This window comes from Portunus trituberculatus, chromosome 32, assembly GCF_017591435.1.
Source record: "Portunus trituberculatus isolate SZX2019 chromosome 32, ASM1759143v1, whole genome shotgun sequence".
NCBI lineage: Eukaryota > Metazoa > Arthropoda > Malacostraca > Decapoda > Portunidae > Portunus > Portunus trituberculatus.
Window position 1 is genome coordinate 2,067,520 of NC_059286.1, and position 10,662 is coordinate 2,078,181.

Here is a 10,662-nt window from a genome sequence, read left to right on the forward strand (position 1 = left end):
GCCATCTAGATAAATTACTCTTCTGTTTCTTTTTCATATTTATTATATATATATATATATATATATATATATATATATATATATATATATATATATATATATATATATATATTTTTTTTTTGTGGGGGTGAGTAAGGAAGGAGAACAACATTATTACCGGCCCCTTTTTTTAACTCTTATTTTTGTGAACTTGGTTAGTCTTCCTGACATATGAAAGAAAACTATTATTATCAATGGTGCTGGTGTTGTTACTTCTGCTACAACAACAACAACAACAACAACAACAACAACAACAACAACAACAACAACAACAACAACAACAACAACAACAACAACAACAACAACAACAACAACAACAACTACTACTACTACTACTACTACTACTACTACTACTACTACTACCACTACTACTACTACTACCACCAACACCATTACCACCAAAGTTATTACTAAACTTACTTTAAACTGCAGTACTAAGATAAACATATGCATATAAAAGAAGTATTAAAAGAACAACTGGTGCTGTAACTCGTGGTGTGTGTGTGTGTGTGTGTGTGTGTGTGTGTGTGTGTGTGTGTGTGTGTGTGTGTGTGTGTGTGTGTGTGTGTGTGTGTGTGTGTGTGTGTGTGTGTGTGTGTGTGTGTGTGTGTGTGTGTGTGTTTCAGTGCACCCAACTACTTGCCTCGCCCGTATTACTATCAACACGGCGAACACCACGTATACTAATCCCAGCCAGAGGTCTCTAATGTCATGACTTCCCCTCCCGCAATAATTAACAATAGTGGATCAACAATAGTGGATTATGCAAATGTACAATAACAAGGAACTTTCCCAGATAATGAGGGTGGAGTCATGAATATTCCACTAGCATCTCCCTCCCTGCTCCGTATGCTAAAGTGGCAATCGAGTTGAAATCCCAAAAGTGTAGAGGCCTGAGAGAGGGAGAGGGAAGGAGGAGACACAAAGGAAGAAGGATTACCTGCTACTTTGAATTTAATTTGCAAAGTGAGTTAAAAGCTGTGAAACCTGTGAGCTGGTGAGTGGGGCATTGACTCCGCCTGTGTTCCTTGAGTGAGATGACCTTGGGATAAGCACAGGTAAGTCATGATAGGGGTTGCAGATTTTCGTTTTCATACACAGATAAGTAGATAGATGTGCACACTCAGTTAGCAATCCATACATTTATCCAGGTAACCAGCTAGCTAGGCAGGCAGCCAGCCACACATACACACACAAAAAAATGCAAAATTTGTAAAATAAAAATGTTGACATTCGAAATCTCTCTGCCACAAAAAAATTGCAAAACACACACACACACACACACACACACACACACACACACACACGCACGCACGCACGCACGCACGCACGCACGCACGCACGCACACACACACACACACACACACACACACACACACACACACACACACACACACACACACACCACGTAAGAAATAGGCATGTGTAATCATGACAGTTTCTTGCAATTTCTTTTATTTTCTTTAATAAGATAAGCAAATAAAACTTACGAGCATATCCCCGAAGTATAAAGAAAAGAAAGTTTTCAGGACCTTGATATACAAATAAAGACGAACAGTCCTAAAATTACATCAGAGGTGGAATATTTACTTCACGTATGAAAGCAACAACATGAACAACGCTGAATTATAAAGGAAAGCTACGCGCCCCCCCGCCCCCCCCACCCTCTCTCTCTCTCTCTCTCTCTCTCTCTCTCTCTCTCTCTCTCTCTCTCTCTCTCTCTCTCTCTCTCTCTCTCTCTCTCTCTCTCTCTCTCTCTCTCTCTCTCTCTCTCTCTCTCTCTCTCTCTCTCTCTCTCTCTCTCTCTCTCTCTCTCTCTCGTCTTGAGATTGGCAGGGAACAAATCGCTGAGTGGCAAGAAGCAAATTACGCATCATCTTCACCTTAATTAGGAAGATCTGTCACGCCGGGAACTTAATTACCTTTCATGAAGTCTGCCATGCACGCGAGCATTCTCAAGACTGGCTCGTCTGAACTCTCTACGAAGTGCTACGTTTGCATTCCCAGACGCTTTGTTCTTCCGTCAGAACTGTTCTTACAAGATGCAAGTATGATTGGTTCGGTTTTCATGGGTGCATTTTTCCTTCTGATATTGCGGGTTTTGGTCGAGATATTACAAGAATTAAGGAAATATACATATGAGAATCTCTATCACTTATTATATATAAACGTTCATGAAAATCCTAAATAATTTTCATAAGACCTATGAAAATTGGCTTTAAAATCGTAGCAATTTTCACTAATCTAAGAGAACATCCTTGGAATACTAAATACATTCTACTAGATCCAGAAGTACTCCGGGATCAACTGACGGAATTTGTCGAATTTGCAAAGCCAAAATGTTTATGAATATTGAAATCAGTGTTATGATCTATGCAAAGTTCCGGTGAAATGAGCAGCTTGTCTTCTTTTTCTTCTAAGTATCGAGAAAAAAAATCATTAGATTTCTGGTAGTGTAACAAAAAATCAATCACTTCCGTTACATTTTTTTCTTCCATATTTTTTTTGTGGCAGTCATATTTTTTTTCTTGTGTCCAGAAATATGTCAGACTATTCTCTCTCTCTCTCTCTCTCTCTCTCTCTCTCTCTCTCTCTCTCTCTCTCTCTCTCAGGCGCGTGTGAAATAAAAGTGTTCTTGCATCCCTTTCCCTGATAAACTCTTGAAATCCCTGCCTACTTCAGAATTTCCATCTACTTATAACTTGGACTCATTTAAGAGGGAGGTGTCAAGGCATTTCTCCTATTCTTTTAGCTAACTCTCATGACTATGCTCTATGACCGGCACCTTTGTGGGCATTTTACAAAAAAGAGTGTTGTTTGCAAAATAATTTCCTTCACTTACCTCTCAGAAATTTATTAAAACTGAACTAACAGAAAATAAAACGAAACAACCTATTCTGTTCCGAGAATGTTATAAAGAAAATATTCTCTTACCATTTCACTCAGTTAGAAACCTACTATTTTCGTAATATTGAGGAAAACTACTTATTTTTTCTATTCAATACAGTGAAAGAAATCTGATATTTTTATCCCGTTAGAATATAACAAAACTATTTTCCCCCCGTCCGTGAAAAAAGGAAGCCCAAATAGTTTGTGAACAGAGGAAAAAAAAGTTGATAGAATAAACACGATGCCACATTTTCCTAATTAATGTTAATGAACCGAAACTTTTATTCGGATTAGAAACAGGATAGATTTAAGAGATGATTAACTTCTTTATGAGGAAAAAAGCTCCTTAAATGACGCCTCAACTGCATGTTTTTCATGGGTAATAGAGTTTAAAGAGGGGAAGCGGAGGGACAAGTGGGAGAGGTTGGTGGGAGGGGAGAAGAGCATCAGATGAGTGAGAGTGAGTGGGAATGTAAGAGTTTTCAAAAGTAATTCTGCTCCACCAAATTTTTTCAATATATTCATATAAGTGGATTTCTCATAATCAATATTTTTCTTGATAACTTATTTAATTGATAGTGTGTGAGTGTATGCATGTGTATATGAGTGTGTGTGTGTGTGTGTGTGTGTGTGTGTGTGTGTGTGTGTGTGTGTGTGTGTGTGTGTGTGTGTGTGTGCGTGTGCGTGTGCGTGTGCGTGTGTTTGTGTGCGTGTGTGTATGTGTGTGTCATAAAGTAAAAGAGATGAAAAGATGAAGGCGTAATAACTAACTCACTATGAATGTAAATATAAATAAATGCAGTCACACACACACACACACACACACACACACACACACACACACACACACACACACACACACCAATACGTCGCCAAACAGTATTTATTCCTTTCCTTTCTTTTCTATTATCTCTTTCCTTTTGACGTGGATATCATGTACGACTCTTCAGTAATTCTCATTGCTTTGAACAATCGCTAATGCATTATATAACGGAAACCAACACCAATGAAAAAAGAAAGAAACAGTTTAGGGGATGCCACAAAGGCGAGGCAAGAATAACAGAATACTATAGCACTAGAAAACACCAGACCTTCTTTAATTACATGCTTCACTACCCAGGAACGCGTCGAAAATCCACATCCAGGAGTAATGAGTGTTTGGGAAGCGGAGGCGTAATTAATACATTACAATGATACAGATTCGTTTCCTGCATCATTTCGTATTGTTTCTGTGACAATGGAAGGAAATTTTGGGTATGGACCGTCTATTATTTTCTCTCGCTCTTCCGTGAATAGAAGGAGTTTTGCATTATACATACAGTTAAAGATCGTAATGAAGTGCTTGGTATGACGACAAGGAAGTGTGAGTGTGAGTGTGAGTGTGTGTGTGTGTGTGTGTGTGTGTGTGTGTGTGTGTGTGTGTGTGTGTGTGTGTGTGTGTTCTCTTCTCTCGTTTTTTTCCTTCATGATTATCTTATTGTGTCAGTCGCAATTTCAGCATTTTGTATATTTATTGTGCTCTCTCTCTCTCTCGTGTGTGTGTGTGTGTGTGTGTGTGTGTGTGTGTGTGTGTGTGTGTGTGTGTGTGTGTCTGTCCGTCACTCTTCGATGGGATAGTCGTCTCCTTCGATAGCTCAGTTGGTAGAGCGGTGGACTGTAGTGGTTCGAGGCAGACATCCATAGGTCACTGGTTCGAATCCGGTTCGAAGGACAATTTTTTTTTTTTTATGATGTCTAGCGCGCGCGTGGTGTCGTTTACCTTTGTTTGTTTGAGTTAATTTATTACGCACAAATGCGTCAAACTAATACATTATAAGTAGCAAGATAATATCATAAAATGAACATAAGGTACAACAAATGAATATTACAATCTAACATCCACCAAAGCGTGGGCAGCGGGCAAGGACATCCAGGTGATCTTCATTTAAGATGTGCCGACAAACGTCGAGAAGGGAGAGGCCACGAGGCAGTAAACCATCAACTTCCGGGCAGTGGAGGCTGTAGTGGTCCAGAGAATTTCCTTCGGGTACACCACACAGATGACACGAGGAGAAGAACGGGACATCCACTTGGCCAGCAACCTGCCACACAGGCCTGTAGCCGAGACGGAGCCTGGCGGACACCACATTGTGCCTCCGAACCATGACCCCACGGCGACGATACTTGTAGTGTTGAAAACGGAAGGCGTCATAATGCCTGATGGTGACACTCTCAATCCTCAGCTGGTCTCTTAAGTGATCGATAGAGTGGGCGGCAGCAGCGCGGATCCGGGACAGGATACAGGAGAATGAGGGAGCCACAACTTCTGCAGGAGGAGGCAGACTGCACGCTTCTTTGGCGAGGGCATCAACTCTATCACTGTGAGAGAGACCAATATGAGAAGGAATCCATACAAACTTGATATTCAGAGAGCGGTCATGACCAAGAGCTAAGTAACTTAGTATACGGGTAACTACAGTAGAAAGCGCAGAACGAGTGCTGGAAAGGGCCTGGAGAGCAGACTGTGAATCACATACAACCACCCCACTAACGCCACGCTGACACATAAGACTGACTGCATCGAAGAGGCCACACAGCTCACAAAAAGTGGAGCTAGAGTATGCGGGGAGCCTCCTCCCACCCAGCCCCCTGGGGGAGCATCCATATCTTCTGAGAAGACGGCACATCCTGCCCGCCCATCAGATTGTAAGGATCCATCAGTGTACAGGAGGCATGGCAAAGGGAAGGAGGACGACACAGTGGATATTGTTTCCAGTGCTAGCTGCCACTGTAGAGCTGGATGGGCTGCAGTAGACGTGGGCGTGAAGTGGACGTCAGGGACAGGCATCAACCACGGCGGAGGATGGGGAACGTCCTCTTCTACAGGAATGATGGCATCCAAGCCACAAAGGGCAGTACTGACTGTCTTGACGAGAAGTTTTCCACTAGCCTGGAGTGCAGGGAAGCGAGGGGGTCGAGTGATGGCACGACGGATATCCTGTGAGTAGTGTGGAGCGAGCTGGGGAGAATGCAGGCACTTGGCAGTGAGTCTTGTCACAATGCTGGTGATTCTGTCAACAATAGGAGAAAGATTAAGCTCAGCCTGCATATTGGCAACCCGGGTCGATAAAGGGCATCCAAGGATGACTCTCATGACCTTATTCTGAAAGAGCTCAAGAGGCTGTAAGGAAGATTTTGGGATCTGAATAAGAGCCGGGGAGAGGTAATCGATGACTGACCGAATGAAAGAAACATAAATAGTCCGTGCAACCGGAATAGAGATACCAGTGACATTATTTGTCAGCCATTGAAGTGGAGCAAGGCGTTTCTGCAGTCGTAGGACGAGATCTTGCACCAAAGGAAGAGATTGTTGGCCAGGAGTAGTGCGCGGGATGTGAGCTGGAGCTCCGAGGTAGATATACTGCCGGCAAGGTGGTATGACACAATCCCCTATAGAAAATCGTGGCAAGAGAGCAGGATTGATGGTAGTGAAGATCCGACTCTTCGCAGGAGAGATGATAAATCCACAAGCTGTAGCAGAAAAATGGAATGAGTGAAGGTAGGCTTGGAGGGCACCGAGAGTGGTGGAGTGAATACATATGTCATCTGCATAACAGGTGATAGTTACACCAGGCATTTCAGGCAGGAGAGAGATCAAACGATGCATGCAGACATTGAAAAGGAATGGGCTGAGCACCCCACCTTGTGGAGTACCTAGAGAAAAGCTTTTAAAGGATCTGTAAGCACCATGATAGAAAACTCGGGAAGACCTATTACTAAGGTATCCACAGATCCATTTCAAAAGACGCCCCTTAATTCCAAATTCCACTAGTTGATCCCAAATAATCTCCCTGTTGGCAACGTCGAACGCTCCCTGCAGATCGATGAAGGCAACCACACTACTGGAAGACAGGCGGGAATAAAGCTCAACAAGGCAGTGGTGCGTACTCCGACGTGTCATAAAGCCGAACAGACGAGGGGAGAGCTTTGCTTCCAGCCGGAAGAGAAGACGAGAGAGAAGGATGCGTTCCATAACCTTGCAGACACAAGACGTGAGAGAAACTGGTCGAAACTTATCTGTGCCAGGCTTAGGGATAGGAAAAATAGTACTAGAAGTCCAGGCTGGGGGTACATATCCTTGGGAAAGACACAAATTATATAGCTGAAGGAGAGGGTTACCAGGAACCTTAAGAAGTAAGCGGAGAACAGAATATGTGATCCCATCATCTCCTGGCGAAGTCGCCTTACCCCTAGCCAAAGCACGACGCAGCTCCTCTGGAGTTATCAGAACGCCATCCTCGTCATCCACTTCTAACAGCGCTGCCATCAAACGGAGAGTGCGACGATCAGCCTGAGCGGAGAGAGCTTCCTGGATGTGATCAGGTAGACTAGCCACAGTGGATTGTAGAGCCCAGGCATCAAGAAGCTCCTGAGCAAACTCACCCGGACTGTGATGCAGAGCGCTGGCAGGCTTCCGCCGGACCACTCTATTAATAAGCCGCCACATAGCACCCACACTGGTTCCTTGATTAATGTGATCAGTGAATTTGTGCCACGACTCCGTCCTCACGCTCCCTTGAAGAGCCACCAGTGCATCTCTCGAAGACTGATATCTACGTAGGTTATCCGGAGTCGGATCCAGTTGAAAGCGGCGCCCTTCCTCCACTGCTGTCCTCTCAGCCAGGAGAATGCGGTCATTGATGGTCCAGGTGGTAGAGCCACAGGAACGCTTAATATGAGGCCTGGAAACATAACGGGTAAAGAAGTCGTGCGTTAATGTAACCAAAGAGGAGTAAAGGGAAGCTGGTGACTGAAGGTTGAATTTCGTGAGACAGGCGGACATGTAGGCGACGTAAGTGGAGCAATACTTGGGGGGAATTGAGATGCGCAGCCGATGATGGGTTGGAGGAGATTGTACTGGAAGTGAATACCTGAAGCTGAGTGCTACATGATCAGAAAACGAGGCAGGGACGGAGGAACAGGCAACGTGTGCTGCTACCAAACCTGATGTGAGAATATGGTCTAGTGTCCCTCCACGAGAATGTGTAGCCCCACCAGTGACCCAGTGAGTGAGGTGAGTAGACTTGATAAACTGAAGGAGGAGGCGCCCATTCCGATTCGGGGTCGGAGAAACATCGCTCATCTCTGGATGACGTGCATTAAAGTCCCCCATGTAGACTATACCCCGGACTGCAGGAGGAGGGAGAGCTGCTGGAGAAAGTCCATGAATGCATTAAAGTAAGTAGACCGTGCCGTATCCTGTGTACGTAAGACACGTATCCTGGTAAAGGAGGAGCGTCTGGATGGTCACGATGGCCAATGAAAGCTTCTTGTATAAAGACAACTTGGGGATGGTAACGTAGCACATAAGCCTGAAGGGCTGCCAGCTTGTCGAAGGAGGTCACACCACACGTATTCCAAGAGAGAATGTGCAAAGGAGCCCGACTATCGAACATTTCGCTTTGGAGAACGGCAACTTGAGGAGGAAGATTTAATCCGAGCAGCAACACGAGAAGGAGGAGGCCCATTCAACTCACCCAAGCGAGCAGCGAAGTCGTCAAACCGTTGAGTGAAGGACGAGAGCGTGGAGAGTATAGTTTGGTGAGACTCTACTAGGGAATCCAGTGTCGCCTCTGTAGAGGCGTGACCAACAACAAGATTGTGCAGTGTAGCCTCAATGGCATCCAGACGCGACTCGAGGGAGGCACAGCGGGTCTTCAGGTCATTAACAGCCTGCCGTAGAGCCAACACCTGTGGGGAAGGAGATGATGAAATGGAAGCAGAAGACTTCGGTGGTAGGGATGGAGGCGTCACTAGCTGATGAGAGGCAGAAGTTGGTCGTCTCGAACAGCCGTGCCAAACACTGACTCCCTGCTTGAGGCAGCGAGGGCAGCGCCAGTTAGAGGTGACGTCATCAGATGGAGGGGTAGCGGCGGCATCACTCGCATGGGGCTGATGTGACCATCAGTAATGGCAGGAACGAGAGTCATGTGGCCCAGAGCACCAAGCACACTTCTCCGCTGAGCAATAACGGGAGATGTGCCCTATCCCCCAACACTTGTAGCATGTTGGAGAATCATTGAGCAGCCTATGTATCTCAGAAGACGGCAACGATGGGAGAAAGCTGAAGTCAAAGGTCTGTGGTGGTTGCTCCAGGAGACTCCATGTAACAATGATACGGTTTAGTGGCTTACCGTTCTGGTAAAATCGTCGGGCACTGTAGACTCCTGGTAGCTCCTTACTGAGGGACGGGTCGACCTCCACAGGGTAGCGAGTGATGAGGTAGCTCGGGAACTTACGTGGCCTTTCCGGAGAATCTTGCTCCACCAGTGGTAGCGCCAAAAACTCACCAGCCATCACCCTCTGGACAATGTCTGGACGCTTCCTAGAGATGTAAACGAAACGTGAGGTGACCGCAGACATCTTGACCTCCGCCAAGGTGCGATCAAGACCAAACACCCGATTCACCTCTGCCAGCCATCGCAGCTTGATATCCACTCCTGGGTTATCCTGAAACATAAGCTTGACAAACTCAAGCCGTGGCGCAAAAGCAGGGAGGTGAGAGGAGGAGGGCTGTGGTCGTTCTAACGAGGCAGTAGCAGGTGAGGCACTGGGGGTTGGACGGGGTGGCAACAGGGGTGGGAAGGCACTGTCATCTCGCTCCACACAATCAACGTCCTCACCGACGCGAGAAGACTTCGAGGCATGGTGGAAGTCCTCTCCACTAGAGTCCAGGTCAGGCATGCAACGCTTGGAGGAGGAGGCGGCAACGACAGATGAAGATGGGTGGGAGTGACGAACAGCCGGCGAAGGTAACTGCCCTGTTCTACAGCCAGCACGCACTACAGGTCCCCCGCCCTCGTCCTCGTCCTCGCTCAGCCGTAGGTCGCCCTCAACCATGGAATACGTAGCAGGGCCCGAGTACTCCATGACCCGAAGCCCTGACGTAGCAGCCGTGGTCCTTCCAAGACAAATGGTACTACCACCAGTATGAGCGGAGCAGCACAGCCAAGCACCTGTCTGATCACCACGATGGTCAGACGAGGAGTGAGAGGTGTCGTTTACCTGACACACAAGTGAATGTTTCCTATTAGATAGTCAGCAAGATATTATGTTTAAGGAAGTCGAATTTTAGCTGAGTTATCTATTTAAGATAAAATAATATATTTTGATGTCTTATTTTGTGCAGATTGATCCATCAAACTCACATTTTTTTTTATAAGGAATGTCATAAAGAAAAAAAATTCAAGTACTGGAGAAAAAAAATCAAAAGTTTGACGTAATGGCTGAAGATCTGATACTCTCAGTCAGTAAAAAGAGAAACCAATCGAAAAAGGAACAGAGAAAAATGCACTGAGACAAAAACCTGAATACATTATCTTTACTTTAATATCTTGTTCTTTTCAACATTGAGTTGCTCTTAGCGGCAGTATTCCCTTCCCCGATATCCTGTTAAGAAAAGTATTTCAGCTGAAATTAAAGTTAAAGTTATAAAATTCTGGTGTGTCGCTTTCCTAAGTGTTGCTCAACAGCTTCTCTTGCATTTTTATTTTCGAAGGCTTCGGAACTGTGGCTCTGATCACTATTTATGTAAAGAGGTGGCACCATCTGCAGGATCTACTGTGGCATTGGCGGAAGGAGGAGCATCAGTGTTTATTAGCAGCACAAGCGTGGGGGCAAATGACCTCACCCTCACGTTCACTCATTCCCAACCAATGTACTACATATCGAGCCACGCGCCCTCTCCATAAGGAA

At 45.4% G+C, this 10,662-nt stretch overlaps 1 non-coding gene across 1 annotated transcript; it reads left to right on the plus strand.

The window, feature by feature from the left end:
• Window positions 1-4,551: 4,551 nt before the first annotated feature.
• On the plus strand, window positions 4,552-4,639 carry Trnay-gua. The gene is given in 2 exon segments: window positions 4,552-4,588; window positions 4,604-4,639. It is a non-coding gene; the product is annotated as a tRNA-Tyr (tRNA).
• The last annotated feature ends 6,023 nt before the right edge of the window (window positions 4,640-10,662 follow it).